Below are 16,253 nucleotides of genomic sequence, written 5' to 3'. Positions count from 1 at the left end.
TGCATCCCACTACGGGAATTGGAAATGATATAAACCTTCTGATATTGTAATAATGTTTCAATGTATTAACCCGCTACGGGAATTGGTAATTATGCAAGCCTTTTCCATGTTTAGTGTATTAACCCGCTACTGGAATTTGCAAGGATATAAGCCTTTCTGATGTTTAATTCATTTTTAATGTACTAACCCCTCTACGGGAATTAACAATAATCAAAGAATTTTTGATGCTGTATTGATGCTTTAATGTATTAACGCGTTACAGGAATTGAAAATAAGCATTTTTGATGTTGTATTGAAATTTTAATAATCTAACCCTCTCAGGGGATTAAAAATGATCTAAGCCTTTTTGTTGTTGCATTGATATTTTTATGTACTAACCCACTACTGGAATTTAAAATAATATAAGCCATTTTATGTTTTATTGATGTTTTGATACAGGGATTAGAAATAATGCATGCTTATTAGATGTATTTTTGATGTCTTAATGTTCTAATCCGCTACAGGAATTGGAAATGATAAAAATCTTTTTGATGTTTAATTGTTGCTTTAATGCACTGACTCGCTACGGTAATTTAAAATGATGAAAGCCTTTTTAATGTTGAATTGATGTTTTTATGTGCATCCCACTACGGGAATTGGAAATGATATAAACCTTCTGATATTGTAATAATGTTTCAATGTATTAACCCGCTACGGGAATTGGTAATTATGCAAGCCTTTTCCATGTTTAGTGTATTAACCCGCTACTGGAATTTGCAAGGATATAAGCCTTTCTGATGTTTAATTCATTTTTAATGTACTAACCCCTCTACGGGAATTAACAATAATCAAAGAATTTTTGATGCTGTATTGATGCTTTAATGTATTAACGCGTTACAGGAATTGAAAATAAGCATTTTTGATGTTGTATTGAAATTTTAATAATCTAACCCTCTCAGGGGATTAAAAATGATCTAAGCCTTTTTGATGTTGCATTGATATTTTTATGTACTAACCCACTACTGGAATTTAAAATAATATAAGCCATTTTATGTTTTATTGATGTTTTGATACAGGGATTAGAAATAATGCATGCTTATTAGATGTATTTTTGATGTCTTAATGTTCTAATCCGCTACAGGAATTGGAAATGATAAAAATCTTTTTGATGTTTAATTGTTGCTTTAATGCACTGACTCGCTACGGTAATTTAAAATGATGAAAGCCTTTTTAATGTTGAATTGATGTTTTTATGTGCATCCCACTACGGGAATTGGAAATGATATAAACCTTCTGATATTGTAATAATGTTTCAATGTATTAACCCGCTACGGGAATTGGTAATTATGCAAGCCTTTTCCATGTTTAGTGTATTAACCCGCTACTGGAATTTGCAAGGATATAAGCCTTTCTGATGTTTAATTCATTTTTAATGTACTAACCCCTCTACGGGAATTAACAATAATCAAAGAATTTTTGATGCTGTATTGATGCTTTAATGTATTAACGCGTTACAGGAATTGAAAATAAGCATTTTTGATGTTGTATTGAAATTTTAATAATCTAACCCTCTCAGGGGATTAAAAATGATCTAAGCCTTTTTGATGTTGCATTGATATTTTTATGTACTAACCCACTACTGGAATTTAAAATAATATAAGCCATTTTATGTTTTATTGATGTTTTGATACAGGGATTAGAAATAATGCATGCTTATTAGATGTATTTTTGATGTCTTAATGTTCTAATCCGCTACAGGAATTGGAAATGATAAAAATCTTTTTGATGTTTAATTGTTGCTTTAATGCACTGACTCGCTACGGTAATTTAAAATGATCAAAGCCTTTTTAATGTTGAATTGATGTTTTTATGTGCATCCCACTACGGGAATTGGAAATGATATAAACCTTCTGATATTGTAATAATGTTTCAATGTATTAACCCGCTACGGGAATTGGTAATTATGCAAGCCTTTTCCATGTTTAGTGTATTAACCCGCTACTGGAATTTGCAAGGATATAAGCCTTTCTGATGTTTAATTCATTTTTAATGTACTAACCCCTCTACGGGAATTAACAATAATCAAAGAATTTTTGATGCTGTATTGATGCTTTAATGTATTAACGCGTTACAGGAATTGAAAATAAGCATTTTTGATGTTGTATTGAAATTTTAATAATCTAACCCTCTCAGGGGATTAAAAATGATCTAAGCCTTTTTGATGTTGCATTGATATTTTTATGTACTAACCCACTACTGGAATTTAAATAATATAAGCCATTTTATGTTTTATTGATGTTTTGATACAGGGATTAGAAATAATGCATGCTTATTAGATGTATTTTTGATGTCTTAATGTTCTAATCCGCTACAGGAATTGGAAATGATAAAAATCTTTTTGATGTTTAATTGTTGCTTTAATGCACTGACTCGCTACGGTAATTTAAAATGATCAAAGCCTTTTTGATGTTGAATTGATGTTTTTATGTGCATCCCACTACGGGAATTGTAAATGATATAAACCTCTTGATATTGTAATAATGTTTTAATGTACGAACCAGCTACTGGAATTGGTACTGATATAAACTTTTTTGATGTTGTACTAATGTTTTAGTGTACTAACCCGTTACGGGAAAAGGAAATGTTGCAAGCCTTTTTGATATTTTATTGTACTAACCCGCTACTGAAATTTAAAATGATCAAAGCATTTTAGATGATTATTGATTTTTTAATACACTAATCAGTTTCGGAATTGGAAATAATATAAGCCTTTTTGATGCATTATTGATGCCGTCATTCGGGGCTACTTTGTGCAGCGGGGGCTACTTTGTGCAAATTCGAATTCGGCATTTTTCAAGTGCTGCTATTAAGTATTATGTTTATTTCACGTTAAAGATGTGTGGAATTTGAAGATAGAAGTCTCTTCTATTACTACAAAAATTTTTTCGAATTTTAAAACAATCTCAGAGTGTGTTTCGTTCATCCAATGTCAACAATTTTCCGAGGACGTCGGATGTCGAAAAGTGTGTGTGGAAACTTTAGCTGTGAAATGCAAAGACGTTGATAAAACAATTGTTGTAAGTGCAAAATTTTTTATTTGTACATTAATTAACAATTATATCATGTTAACGTTAAAAAAAATTTAAAATTAATAACAAGTAAACGGAAAATGAAAAAAAATGCACTGTGGGGCTACTTTGTGCAAAGTTTCATTCGTTTTTTTTTTCGACAGAAAAATTGTCAGACGTTATAAAAAAATACCTCGAACGAGAAATTACCTTGATTACACTTTAGAAAAGTTGCAACAATGTTTGCAAGTAGTTGCTGGTGGTATGTCGATTGCAGAAGCTTCTCGGAAGCACAAAATTCACAGAAATACTATCTCTAATAAAATTCACAAGAAACACGTGAAACGTGCTTGTAAACTATTTTTTTCTTCTAAAGAATTAATCAAACGATTTTACACATAAAAATATATTTTATAGGACATCAGGTGATTTTGACAGAAACTGAAGAGCAAGTTCTGTCGTGTTCATTCAAGCATGTTATGTTCAAATTTATCAATATTATAAATGTTAATGAATATGTAATAACTATTATTTTTGAAATATCATCCATTTCAATGTTAAAAAAAGTATATGGTTTCCTTTTGTTTAAACGCAAATGTTTTGAAATAAACATTCTTTTTAAGAAAAAATTCTTAAAAAAAAAAGGTTTTTTAACGATGAAAATTATTTTCAAACTAATATCTTTACATATCTTGATGTTTTTGTCCTTAAAAATGTCAACAATTAACTTTTTTAACAATTTTATATGAATATTTTACTAAAAACATGATTATTAAACTGAATTCCTATCACTGCACAAAGTAGCCCCATTTGGTGGCTACTTTGTGCAAGGCATGTTTTGACTTATTATTCGTGAATATTACATGCAAATAATGCCAATATTGATCAAATTCACTCGTCTGAGTTCAGTTATGAATATAATATCGATACATTTTACTAAAGTTTGAACTAACATAGTTTTTTTACATGTCAAAGTTCAAAAACTGCGAAATCCTGCACAATATATTAACCTGTCTTATAATGCTGTCTTAATATATTAACCTGCTTTGGTGTACTGGAAATGATTAAATATTTTTGATGTTGAATTGATGTTTCAATGTTCTCACCCGCTGCGTTAATTGGAAATAATAAAAGCTTTTTTGATGTTTCATTGTTTTTTTAATGCACTAAACCTCAATGGGAATTTGAAATAAGCCTTTTTGATGCTGTAATGATGTTTTAAATCAATCTTTTCCTTGCAGCTCAAACATATTTTATTTGTGGCAGCGGTGGGATCCGTTCAAAAAATGTTTAATTAAGAGTTGACGATAAATATAATTATGACTTTCCTATTTAAAAAGGAAATGAGTAATTTATTAAGAATTGATTGCAAGGAAAAAAATTATAAGAAATCTGTATTAAATCAGCGAAACATAGATGTAAACCTTTGATCAAAATGATAACTCCCCTTTATCGACCGTTAAATTAGTGTATGCCATGCTAAAAATTGTCGCCAAATATGTGGTATTAGACGGCATACTTCGAACTCTATGAGATTCGAGTGCTTTACAACTAATTTTTTCCAATAAGCGAACAGTTGTATCAGAAATTTGGAAGAAAAAACTTAAGCAAATAACAAATCGGTTTTTGAATGAGAAGAAAATACTTTTAAATGAGTGTCATATTGGATTTCACCAAGTTTCGAAGGGTATAAAATGAAAAGAAATAAAGGCCTACTTACGTAAAGAATTGGATAAGCCTGAATCAGAAAGGAATTGTGGAAAGTGTTAGAAATATTTTTATAAAGACTCGGAAGGAACAGAACCAAATAGTAGAAAAAGTTGAAGTCTTGGAAGTTTGTGTACTAAACACAGAAATCGGAAGTGACTCAAAAGACGAATGGGTCGATGGAGCCTTAGAGAGAGATAAGAAAGGTGGTAGAAGAAAATGGATGTCAAATCATCCTAGAAAAGACATTTGAAATAAAGAAGTGAATGGTTGCCAAGTCAACCGGTCAGTTTTGTGGTTCAAATAACACTGTCAATGTGCCGGGAAGAAACATCATATGTAAGCACTATTTTCATCAAAAATTGTTAAATGGTTTTGGTCGAAAGTGGAAAAGGTTTCTAGAAAAAGAACGATGCGTTAGACTTCTGAAAATTGCGAAAGTAAAATCTGTAATAAAATACATTTATTTTATAACGAGAAATGTCCCCATTTGACGTTCAATATTTTAGCCACTGGATAGCGCAGTTTTCTTATGAAAATGAATAACTTTTAATAAGTTTCATTTTCCTTTCCATCCAAAGTTTGGACCCCTTAATGTTAATTTTATTGTTTGCGTATTTCACCATATCTGGAGAACTTTTCAAAAGAATTTAAACATTTTTGCGCACAATTATAAATTTTGTTTAAACAAAGATAATTCGATACAAAAAATAACTTTTAGCAAATATATTTTTTACGTTTTATAATTTTTTTCAAGAATGGTCGAAAAATTTCGAATTGTAATGTATACAATTTCTTGCATCATTTTCAAGAATGTAATTTTGCATGGAAAAATACAAACTTAGAGCGAAATCGTTTGATTTGTTCTTGAGAAATGGAATTTCAAAAAAGTCGGATATTTGAAATTCGATTTCACAGGAGTTATTCGACCAATTCTGTTTAAATTGTGTATTTTGCAATATAAAGTTACATTCTTTGAAATGATGCAAAAAATTTTATACCTTACAATTCAAAAGGTTTTTGATCTTTCTTCGATGAAATAATAAAAAATAATAAATATTGATTAAAAATTATTTTTTGCAAGGAATTATCTTTGATAAATGAATTTTATAATTGTGTGCAAAACATTTCTACAAGAACAGCAGGGCACAGGAACAACAAAACAACAGGAACTTGAAAAGTTCTCGAGATAGAACGAAATACGCAAAAAATAAAATTAACTTTAAGGGGTCTAAACTTTGGAGCAATCTCCTGATCAAGCGATGGAGACCATATTTGGGTGATTCTCACGAAGTATGACAATTAACAGACTTTTGCTCCAAAATCTAATACTATACTACTAAAAGAACTTTTTTAAAAGAAAAAAAAATTAATAAATAGCTTTGCTATTAGCATTTTAAAATGACTTTGCACTAGCATTGACTGATTCGTATATTTAAAAAATTGAAATAAATTTCAAAATGTCAGTTTCCTGGCATGTCATAAGCAATATTTACAATAATAACTGGCTTCAAAACCTTCCATAAATTTTTCAATATCTACTTTCTTTTATCTCAACCACTGACTTCACTTCTAGAATATACGCAGAGGGCATTATTTACTAAAATTTCATTTAAAATAATTTTTTCTGTCAGTAATTTGCTTGTCACATGAATATCAGTCATTTTCCTGGTCACTTCTTTTTAGTAATTTATAACCAAAATAAATAGGGCCAGCAATCTATATCTTAGGCTAAGAGATTGATTAGAATGCCATCCACTCAGAACATGTTTTATTTCAGAAGTAAAGAACCTACTTTCTGGTTCAAAATCTGTTTCAAAAAATTTTACAAGGTGAGTAGGTTTTCATATTGTCATTTTGACTTCTTGAAATCATTAATAACTTAAACTACATAGATTTATTTCAGTTATGTCAAGAAATCCTATTGTTTTCTGCGGAAAGTAAACGTCTTAGACTGAAATGGGAAATTAAAACAAAGTTAAATGCTGTAAAATGGCAAATTGCTTTTATCCTGGCTTATGAATGCCAGTTAAAAGAAATTTTTTTAAACAGTATTATTTTAATATAATTTTAATATTAACTGTTATACTGTTTATACTATTAAAATGTTTTAAACAGTATAAACAGTATAACAGTTAAGAGGGAAAGCAAATATTAACCTAATACCCAGTTTATGTAAGATTGTAATACGCTTGTATGTAATCAAAGTTATTTATTTATTTAATGATTGATTATTATACACAATTTTATTCTGTATATAGAAACAACAAAAACATTTTTAATTCTTTCTACAGGGGATAAAAAAATTAATTTAATCAATTCATGGTCCATCTAACGCAAAGACTTTAGGTTTTTTTTAAGACACTGATAGTTAGAATATAAAGGATGAGCTAAGAACATCACTGTGCAATTTAATTCTGTCATAGTCTTTAAAATCTATCTGGGTGTATAAATTAAAGAATGTAATAAAGTTGTAAAATAAAATTATTTGAAATATTTTAAATTTAAATAATATAATAAAAAAATTTCCGATGTAAATTATAATAAAATTAATTTTACTAGGTTATTTTAAAACATGGGGCCTAAAACAATCAAGGAAAAATAAACTGAGGAAAAAAAACGAGAAGCCAAGAAAAAACGGTATGTTCAAATTGTTCACAATAATTATTTTTGGAATTTATTTACATAAAAAGTTAAAATTAACTTTTCAACTTTGTCTGAGTTTCTTAAGTTGAGTTACTTACTATTAGCTTAAAATGACTGTTTCCTTAACTTCTCAGCTAATAAGTTATTTTCCTGGCATTCGAAATTTTGTGAATTTCTATTTTATTTTTTTTTCTTGAGCAAATGTCACTAAACTACACTGCTGTCTGTAAGATATTAATAAATGTAACTAAATAAACTTACAAAAAAGATTAGATTATTTTGAAGACTTTAAATTTGAAGAATTTTTTCCCCCGAATCGTCATGTTTCCAAAGAATCTCCCGTTACCCAGATTGCTGCTTTCCCATATATTTTGAGGATCAGAAATCCAAATCCGTCGAATAAAAGGTATGTTTTTTTTTAGAGAAAGTGCGTTTTTGTGTCTGATATCGTAACTTAAAATATCATCAGCTCTTATTAGTTAGCCTATTTAAGGTAACTCCCACGTGCCATTGAGTCCTAGAACGGGAAGATCTAATCATTAGATCAAAAGTTATTCGCGGTGGTCGAATTTTTTTTCGCTCTGTACGTATTTATCTCTTCACTATTCCAGAGCTTTATAATTCAATTATTTCCATCAATAGAATTTTAAATAAAAGAACATTATACAAGTAGTTGGTACCACTTTTTTATATATACAAAAAAAAAAAACTTTAGTAAGGTTCGAAAGCACCTGGAAAAAATTAAAAACTGGTATCAATTTTGTCCCAAAAAGGGTGCAAATTTCTTAATTCATTCATCGAACATTTCATTTTACTATTTTTCAGTTCATTTCTCACACGATCACACGACATGGCCAACATGGAATTTTTAAAATCGGAAAGAGGTGTGAAACTTCGAGTCCTCAATGATTATCTTTATCATTTACTAAGAACTAAAGATAATTTTAGTTTCTGCCGATGTAAACACCGAAATACAGACACTAATTGTAATGCACTTGGGAAATTGATGAATTAAATTACTCTAATAACTATATCGTATATAATATAAATACTATAATTTATATACTAATTTTTCATTCACTGTACAATTTTTTTATAAAAAATATTAAAGAACAGAAACTTTTTCACTATGATAATTTTTGAAATTACAATAATGTTGCTGATAATTTTAGGTGTATAATTAAGCAATATATTTTTATTTGCTTTCTTTATTTTTCTGTTCGCCTTGCGACTTTTTCAAATCCGGAAATTGTCATTTTAATATAACAAGACAGAAAAATGTTCTTACTCCGGTATCTATGAAACATAAATAAATTGAATTTTTTTAAGAAAAGAAATAAGATATTGAAGGTGCAAAATTTGTTAAAATTAACATTTAAACATTTAATAAAATATTACAAATAATAAGCAGGAAAAAAATCTTATGCTTGACTTTTTTTTCTGTTTCAAGATTCTCTCTTAAATATCAGCTAAGTTATTCTAATTGTATACAGTTATACTCTTTCGTTGTTATTTAACTAGCACTATTTATTTTTATTTAAATAATATTTTATATTAACCTAATGTATACGATTAATTCCCCCTCAAAAAGTTGCACATTCAAGTTTTTGGAAGTGCCAAATTTAAATCAATATATTTTTTCGATTGCTGCTTCGGTGGTTAGCACTACGAAGTTTGAAAAACCTCGGCAATTTTAATATTACAAAATTATGATGCGTGAATTTCGAATTTTAGTTTTTAAATCGCTTTATTTGAGTCTATCGATTTTATTAAAAATAATTCAAACTTTGTTGCTAGATATATTAATTTACACATAGTTTTGTATACGTCAATTGCACATGCAAAATATAAATTACTGTCGCCATCAAATTGCATTTGCTCAATAATTTCTAAAGAAAAAATTAAGAATATAAATGTTCTCTTTGATTAACGAGAGCGAGTAATTTATTTTCTTGTGCTTCATTTGTTGTTGGTATTTTATTATTTTCCGAATTATTGTTAAGAAGAAAGCGTTATAATTCTGATGAATTTCAAGCATTAATCATTTTTTGTGCTTAGAATTAATACCAAGCAACAGTAGCATTCATGGTAAGTAAAATTACACTTATTGACTTAGTACGATTAAAATTGTTTTCGTGTAAAGGATTGATTTTTAATTTCACAAATCTTTGAAGTAAACGTTAATTTTGGTTCGAAGACGAATATTTCTCCTTTTCGCAGGCTCTTGGTAGACCCCATGAAAAAAAAAAAAAGATAAGCAAAGTACAAAAAAGATAAACATGATATATAGTTGCTAATCGTTTTGTCATTTGAAATAATGTTTTTTTCTTCTTTAATTTTGCCTCAGAAACAAAGAATTTTACGCAAAATTATAATAAAAAAGATATTCAAATAAAATCTAAATTAATGAAATTAGTATTTGTTTTTAAAAATTCATTCTGAACTAATACTATTTCATAACCAAATGTGAATTAAATATTTTGTGAAATCGATATAAACTATTTTTATTTTAAGTCGAGTTTCAAACAACTTCATACCTTTAATAAGGTCTTTCAAACACAATTTAGGGGAGTACAACTTTATTTAATGCAGATACAGTATCTAATTACGAACACAAAGATCCCGGGTTCAAAACCAGTTCGCTTTAAAGAACATCTCTCTCGAACTCCCCTTGTCCTCTTAGTCCTCTTCCCTAAACCACTTTGCCTTCAAGCCCCAAAGTGAGAATAATGCTTACGAACATAATGCTAATCTATGTTTAGTGGCCATGTATGTTGACAATGAAATCATGGTGAGGAAGGTACATTATTTACGTCGTACTAGAGCTGCACAATGGGGTATTGGCGAAGGTCTGAAAAACATCCCTGGGGAAGATCTGAAGACATACCATGGCAATTTTGATCCCCTGCAGAGGGGATGGCTCCTCTGCTTTGATAGCCCGACGACCTGCGCGTGAAGTCCAGCATTTTATGATAGAACGGCTTAACGAGGACCAATACCGTACACTTACGAACGCTGATCAAAGTTGTCCCCCACCCGCTTACTGACCGCAGTCTGTGATACTTGACTTATGTTCTCCTGGGAGCCGTGTCCTTACTATCAGTCTACCGGGGGACAAATTATGCTGTGACCTATATTCTTACGGTCATGAGAGTTTTATGGGAATAAATTTATTTTTACCTTCAATGCCTGGAACACTTTTTGCCGGTCACTGTCCGTAACGTAGCCTCGAGAATTTCTTTAGAGTGAATACTCGGGAAATGTTTAATTAGAATAGCTTTTTAAATATGATATCAATAACATAGAGATTAAAAATTTAGGTTTGAGAGTCCTTTAATCTGAAACAAAAAAGTTACAGTCATGAGCCGATTTTAAGTAATTCGAAATACATAATTGGTACGTGTTTCTATTATTCGATAGTTTTAAATAATTCAGTAATATTCAATTATACTCCATAGATGATTTGTATTATATGTTTGTTTCGAGTTATTTATTTTATACTTATTTAGTACATGCTTTCTTATTTGCACCAGTTTCAAGTTATGCCTCTTGCACTTAATTTAACAGAAATATTTAACAAGTGCTTTCTCTTAAGCTCTAGGATTGAGTAATCGATATTAACCTATGGTTCAACTGATTTTTTAGGTTAATTAAAGAACTACATAAAGAGGTTTATTGATATAATATAAAACGATGCCTATAATAAGGATAAAAATTGAAGTTTTGGGGAAAAGTTTCAGTTCATTTATATAAATAAATATAAAAATCAAATAATAAATCAATATAAAATTTGATTAATAAATTTATTTACATAACGAAATCTAAAACAAAAATAAAATACAAGTTTTGCGAATACTTGATTCGGGTTTCTTTTAATAAATTTTTTCAAACGTTTTTCAGGTAGTCTAAGTTATTTTTTTCTGTGGAAAATTTACGTTACATTAAACCAATATTAATAATTGAAAAAAAGTGCATTTAAATCCAATTTCTCTGTTACCTTTATATTACAACTTTCGATCTTACTGTCTCAAGCTTGTTAAAATCAATACCAACCTCTAACATAAAATCCTTTGGATAAAAAAAGATACAGTAAAGATTTGTTTAACGTTTAAAAAAAATATTTTGCACGTAGTGCTACTGAAATAACAATATTTTATTCAGAAAAAGAAATAAATAAAATCGATATATTCCATAGAAAAATCAATTATCAAATAATAAATCAACAAAAGATATTATTTATATAACTTTAATAATCAAAGTATATTTTTACATCGTTCTATTTATAGAATACAAATAAAGTAAAAATGTAAACTTGTCTACCGTAAGAAAAAAAAAACATTAGCACTTAACAAATTAACCAATATTGATTATCGCTGTTTATGTCAAGCTTATCAACGTCCTCTGTGTTAAATTATAAGGAGGACATTTAAAGAAATGAAATTTCAAAATTTAGTTCATGAGAACTGAAAATGGATATCATTCGCGTTTCCGACGAAAATAAAACGCATAATTCTCTAAAAAAAAAATTTTTTTTTCATTAATTGTTTAACTATTTGTGGAAATACTAAGCTCAAATTCGAAATATATTAAATCCGTCGCCTTATTGTCCATTATTTTGTTTGGATGTTTCAATACACTTATATTAGAAATAAGAAATATAATTATAAGTAAATCTGATATCAGAGTAAATTTTGCTTACTTCTTAGAAATGTTATTTCACATTTTCTCGTGTCTTTAACTTAGAAGAAAAAGTGAAAAGATTTTTTTGCTTTTAAAACAATGTGAGAAATTACGCAAACTATTTCATCAGACGCTTAAAAAGAACTAATCAGAAAATGTATTAATTATTTTACCTATTCTTTCACCTCTTTTATTCTATGCATCTTTTCAAATATTATTCAATACCATATACAATTACGATTATGACTCTTTCTTTATATTTAATCTAAAGATGAATGATGAGCTAGTTTCCAAGTTCTTGGTTTGCTTAGATATGTTAATAAGTTTTATTTTGCCAATGATGATCTTCGGTCCGATGTTGGTCTTAATCCTCAAACTCTATCATTCCGCTTCGTTGTTCTTAACAAAGTTCCTGTTTGATTTTCAAAAATCATCAACAACACCAACTTTTTTTCTCTGATGAAAAGCAGTATGGACTTATAAGAAGATACGCTGCCGTTACGTCTTTCATAAAAGAAGGTCAGGCAACTCTCTCACAAATTTCATGCTTTATCTGTTTCAATTGCATTTGTCAACTGTTTGTGTCTGTTGCTATTTTTCTCGCTGGTCCTCAACAATTATTTTCTAACGTAAACTGGATTTTGGAACCTGAATCATGTTTCTTTATCGTGTACTACTCGGTGTCACTATTTTTAATTTACAACATTGCAGGTGAAATTCCGATTCAAATGAAAAGAAAAATCGGAGACATCTTTTACACTCAATACATAGATTTGCGATTGTCATCACCTCGAGAAGCGCATTTTCTAAAGAAATCTCATTTAAAAGACATCGTGGATATGCCTAAAATAACACTGACTGGTTCTTCAGTTTTATTTTACACAAAATCAAATATTTTTAATTTAATCGGGGCTTTTGCTTCGTTCGGCGTAGTCATTGTAAGCTTACAAAAATAAATAGTTATTTTAAAAACAATCAGAGCTATTTTGATAACTTTTTTTTAAAAATATGATGCATACCTTTATAAATATTGTTATTATGTATATTTATAAGATACCCTACTCTTTAAGATAATCATCCCTGTGAAGTTGTGAAAAAACTTTCTTTTTCCACTGATTTAAACATTAAGCACATATTTGATACTAGGAAAAACGTAAATGTCACACAAAATAAATTGCTTCCAACAGTGGAAGACCTATTTTGGTTTACAGTTCAGGTTTATCAAGACAGTTACTTTATGACACTCAGCAAAGCTATATCAAACTTTTTTTGATGACAATACGCTGAATAGATGGAACTGGCCAGGACAGTCGCCAGATCTTAATACAATACGATGCAAAAACTGTGCATTAATAACTCCTCGAATATGAATACAGTGAATAGACGGAACTAGCCAGGACAGTCGTCGAATCTTAATACATTACGATGTAAAAACTGTGCTGTAATATCTCTTTGAATACGAATACAGTGAATAGAACGAAATGGCCATGACAGTCACCAAATTTAATACAACACAATGTAAAAACTGTGCTGTAGTTTCTCCTCGAATATGAATACAGTGAATAGACGGAACTAGCCAGGATCTTAATATAATACAATGTATGTGTTGTGGAATATCCTCGAATATGATGTAGAACAACCCAAAATATTGCATGAAGGAACAATTTATACCGGATTCGCATTCAATCGAGCTTTCATATGCGGTATTTAAAGGGTGTAATTTAAATCAAAATGCTTGCTATTGAATAATCTTTCGCCAAACTGTCACGCTTTTACATCATACGAGAATTACTTTTACTTCCGAAAGCACCAATGTTGGCGTGCTTTGAATATCAGAAATTCAAGAAACGCCAAGTTGAGTATTGCAAGTTTGCATGCGATCTGAAATGAGCTAGCTATAGTTTGCTTTTGCTTTAAAAGGCCGACGTTCATCAGTTGGAACGAAAATTCTCCGTTAAAAATTTGTGTTTTGAGTTGCGTAATAAGGATTAACATATATTTTAATTTTTAAATCTCTGAGAACTGTATTGAATGCATTGCATATGAAATGTTTAATTCCTATCTGCTTCCACTCTGTCACGCCTAGTTCAAATTCGTCGTAATATTCTCTCTGTGCTACGTGAATATGCTTGATTTAAAAACTAATTTTATTTTAAGACTTAGCGTATACATGCATTCTAAAGGGACGATTATGCTTTATTGTAAAAATAACTTTACCGACTCAGATTTTCTTTATCTTATTCTACTATAATATAAATCTTAGCACAACTGAATAACAAAAATGGTGGAGACAACTACTTTACTCCAGTGTGGATAGTGAAACGCCATACGTAACTCTTGAATTTATTGTTTCTCTACACTCATGTTCTTTTTCAAAGCAATGGAACAAAAATATTAACTTTCAAGCAATGTTTCAAATATGAAACTTTCAGACATACAAGAGTTAATTGAAGCTATGTTTTTTTGTCTGCAACCAAGTTGTCTAAAAAGGAATTGCTTTTGAATTTGAGGTTTTCTATGCCAGAAATATTTCGAGTCTATGATAAAGCGAAGTGATGGCCCATGGACAAAAATATTGAACAATGATATAAACAAGCAGTTTTTAAAAAAAAATGCATTGTATTAGTAAATTGTTGTGTTATTCTTACTACGTATACCTTTAAATAAATATTGAATGAATGACTTTGTACTGCTACGTACACAAACAGTGGTACCCATCAATCTGAAGCTATGTGGGCCTCAAGTCCTTAACGGAGATATAAACCCAGGACTTTACAGCGGCAATTCAGAGCCTTAGCCACTGATTATCGACTCTATAACTTAACTGAAACTATTTAGTAGAAGGCAGCATAAAAGACAGATAAACTTATTAATCATCGGTATTTGATGTATAGTCCTTAAAGAAATTCATGATTTTGATTAAAGCAGTGAAGAGTGCAATTATAAAATGGTATAAGATTTCTTTATACTTTTGCTGATGAATATTAATACAATTGATACGTCTCTTAAGTCTCTTAAAAATGAAAGAAAAAAATTTCGTTGAGTGATTTAGTATTTCTCGTTTTTTTACATGAAATGAAAAGTTTGTAAAATAATTCATGGGATACGCGTACATAAATTGCATTTTTCACACTGCATTTGTAGACACGGCGTTTTTTGCAGTGAATAAATTAAATTTGAACCATAGCCATGACCCCTTAAGTTCTTATGCATCCATAGATATACTTTCATTAAAATAAGGTACGTCATTGTATATTTTCTTGTACTTTTTCCACGTTAACCAACATGTCTACTTGTTTTACGATTTCTATTAAGTATTTAACATCTTGGGATGTCATAAGACCATATTGATACATAGACTCAATAAACAATATTTTTGTCAGAAATTATCTTAAACCAAAACTTAAGATTGATTTAATTAAGATTGATTTAAAACTTGATTTAATTTGAATTAAATTTCGTACTAAAATTGGAATTAAATTATTTTATAGAAATATTTCATAATACAATGAATTAAAATTAATAACAACACAAATTAATAAAACATTACTCAATGTTTACTATTTTTATTGTGTTGTTGCCTTTATTTTAACTAAACTAAAGATAACTTTAATAATAAACAAAAATGCAAAAGTATAGAAAATTTCAATATTTTAGTTTTAATAGAGGAAAGAATTTATCTTTACATGCAAAAATTACGCTGAGTAAAAATCATGATTTTTTTTTCTCTCTGGCATGAGAATCTTTCACAGATTTTAGATATTTCGTTTCGCTGACTTCAAATCTGCAATCGGTTTCTCCGTCCAAGCTGCAGAGTTTCTTTTCGTGTTGACAGTTTTAAACTATTTTTTGTCGAAATGTAAAAATTTAATAGATTTATATAACAAGAAGTTGCGTAAATGCTGCAACAAACTTCCGAAGGAATTAAAGCAGAAAAATCGAACCCGTAAATCTCTTCATACGCCGCTAGGGGACCTTCCTCAAATATGAACTGTTCCTTCTTATGCTTTTAAGCTGCTCTTAAAAAGGAAGCATGCCTAGTCGTGAATGACGTCACTTCCAGACATGGATTCCTAAGCAATTTTAATCCTGCTGATGTTCCCTAATTCTTCAAGAAGTTTGTCGCAACATTTACGTAATCTCCTTTTATATACACCGAAGAGCCATTACAAT

This window comes from Parasteatoda tepidariorum, chromosome 9 (assembly GCF_982258835.1).
Source record: "Parasteatoda tepidariorum strain Cologne lab strain chromosome 9, Ptep-v5.0, whole genome shotgun sequence".
NCBI classification, from domain to species: domain Eukaryota; kingdom Metazoa; phylum Arthropoda; class Arachnida; order Araneae; family Theridiidae; genus Parasteatoda; species Parasteatoda tepidariorum.
Note: the sequence above shows the minus strand (reverse complement) of the source record.